The 2,500-nt window shown below is 34.8% G+C and overlaps 1 long non-coding RNA gene across 1 annotated transcript; it reads left to right on the top strand.

The window, feature by feature from the left end:
• The first annotated feature begins 1,320 nt into the window (after window positions 1–1,320).
• LOC132287821 (uncharacterized) lies at window positions 1,321–1,958 on the top strand. The gene is made up of 2 exons (XR_009473190.1): window positions 1,321–1,689; window positions 1,791–1,958. It is a non-coding gene; the product is annotated as an uncharacterized LOC132287821 (long non-coding RNA).
• The last annotated feature ends 542 nt before the right edge of the window (window positions 1,959–2,500 follow it).

Below are 2,500 nucleotides of genomic sequence, written 5' to 3'. Positions count from 1 at the left end.
ATTTGTGATTCCAAAATGAGTTAGACAAAAATAGGGTATTTATTTTTGGGTCAAATAATGAATGTTTGGAAGATAAAAAATATAATTCAAGTATTGGATGGTGACGGTAGTATTCGAACCTGTGACCAAATAAAAGATTAACAAAAGTACAATCCATTTAAGACAAACATTACAATAATGATAAATGTAACCAAATAAATGTTTGGAAGATAAAAAATTAAAAATTAAGCTTAAGGGCGAATTCATGAATTGTTAGTAGGGTTGACTAATATTTCTTTGCCTGGACTAAAATTACGTATAATCAAATAAAAAAATAAAAAATTTTGGAATAGCCATCAGCTGGAATGGGACTTTCATCTTTCTTGCAATCAAATAATGAGACTTTCCTTTGACCCCATGGCTGTAGCCTGTAGTGCCCTTCCTTTTACACCAATGCATATATGTGTGTGTGTGTGTGTGTGTGTGATATACATGTATATATTCACGCATGCACATTTGGTTTGCTTTTTGCATCTTAGAAAAACATAGATAAAAAATTATTAAAAAGAATGTTTAGTTGTGTGGTCCTGATGTGTCGATTTGATGTATGATTGTGGCCAATCCATAAGTTGTTGTTTAGGTGTATCATACCATAGATGTATATCATGAATTAACATTGGTTTATTTGTGATATTAAGTATTAATATTCAATTAACAATCCCCTAGACACATTTGTTAAATATAGTCAAAATGGTTATTGTCCATTTATGATTCCAAAATGAGTTAGACAAAAATAAGGTCTTTTTTTGGGTCAAATAATGAATGTTTGGAAGATAAAAAATTTAATTCAAATATGGAAAGGTGACGGTGGGATTCGAACCTGTGACCAAATGAAAAATCAACAAAAGAACAATCCATTTAAGACATACATTACAACGATGATAAGTATGACTTATTAAACATATTTAAATGATTGTGATATTAACCATTGAGATTTAATGAACTACTCCCAAGACGAATTAGTTAAATAGATTGAAAACAATGTGCCAATATAGTCAAAATTGTTCTTGGCCACCTATGATTCCCAGAATGAGTAAAAAAAGGACTAAAATTATGCTTGAAACTAGAAAAAAAGATTGATTAGAGCAAAATAGGGCATTTTTTGGGTCGAAACGTCGACCAAACCGCCTACGGCAGTTTGCGCTGCGTAGCTCTCGAAAAAATACCCCAAATCAAAAAAAAATTCGTCCCAAACGGACCACCGAGCACAAAGTTATGCCCCTTCAAAGTTTTGCCTCTCAAACTCAAACTTAAACTGAAGCTGGGAGTTCAGGGGCAGATGTGACAATACACAAACAGCGTGTTTCTTTTTCAAATTATTTTAATGTATGTTTCTTTTTTCTAATATACCAGTACTACTCGTATATATATATATAAATCCAGTAGGAATTCATATTTATTTTTTTTTCATTTTTCATTTCTTATTTGTCCGTCCGTCCTCCTTTCTCTCTCTACCCCCACTCCTAATCGCTCATCACATCACTCTCTCTCTACCTACCGCCGGCCGCTCCTCACAGATTTTCGGAGACAGGTCTCATCCAATGGCGGAGGATTTGGATTTGGTGTTGGACACAGCGATCACAGATTGGGTACTGAGTGGTTCTCATCGGAGTCCTTCGCTACTTCGTCGCTAAGCTCACTGACTGACTGGTTATATTCCTCACTTTCTCACTCTCTGTGTGCCTTATATATATACACAAACATATGTCACTTTTTTAAATTTTTTCTGTTGTATGTGTTTTGAATTTCAGGCAAAACATAGTTAGGGCTAGGAATATACAGGCCTCTGCGAATTTCATCCCTCCAAAGACGTTTCGTGCTCCGAAGGGTTTATTTCACCAATGAGGTTTGATTATGTTTTCATTTAATTTATTGAAGGATTTGAATTCATCTTTCCCTATTTGGTATGAATACGAAAAGTACTACTGATTTTGATGTCGTAGGAAGTGAAATATTTGATTTGTGTTTATAAACCTGCTATTGTTACTTATAGATTTCAATGTAACGTAAGTGAGCCAAGTTTTGTGTGAGTGGATGAATTTGCCTGTAACTTAAATTTGGCTTTACCATCAGTTATGCTTCAACTTAGCTCAGCTGTACAACCAACAATACTAGGGACTTAAAAGATAAAAACAAAAGCCAACTTCTACATTGTAAGACTCCAATGTGAAGTGTTCTTGAATTCCAGAACCTGAGACACTAGTTGCCACACCTTCTCAGATGACCTGTACAATCATCTCATAGGCGTACGAATTGACACAATTGGAGATGTAGCCCTAAAAGAAATCTGCAAGTCATCATCATCTTAACAGGTTGCAAGTCGCCCTCTTGGAGAAAGGCGGAACCCAACTTCTTCACAAATTCAATGAGAAGTGAATGCTGAATAGTTTCTCTGTGCAGCAGTAGAATGAGGTCTTGATGAAATTGAAAGGATTGAGAAAACTGAATGCTAAAAGAATGA

Source organism: Cornus florida, unplaced genomic scaffold (genome assembly GCF_030987335.1).
Source record: "Cornus florida cultivar Cherokee Brave unplaced genomic scaffold, ASM3098733v1 CherokeeBrave_3.0.0_Hap2_scaffold_107, whole genome shotgun sequence".
Classification (NCBI taxonomy): domain Eukaryota; kingdom Viridiplantae; phylum Streptophyta; class Magnoliopsida; order Cornales; family Cornaceae; genus Cornus; species Cornus florida.
Note: the sequence above shows the minus strand (reverse complement) of the source record. Positions and strands in the feature narration are given on the sequence as shown.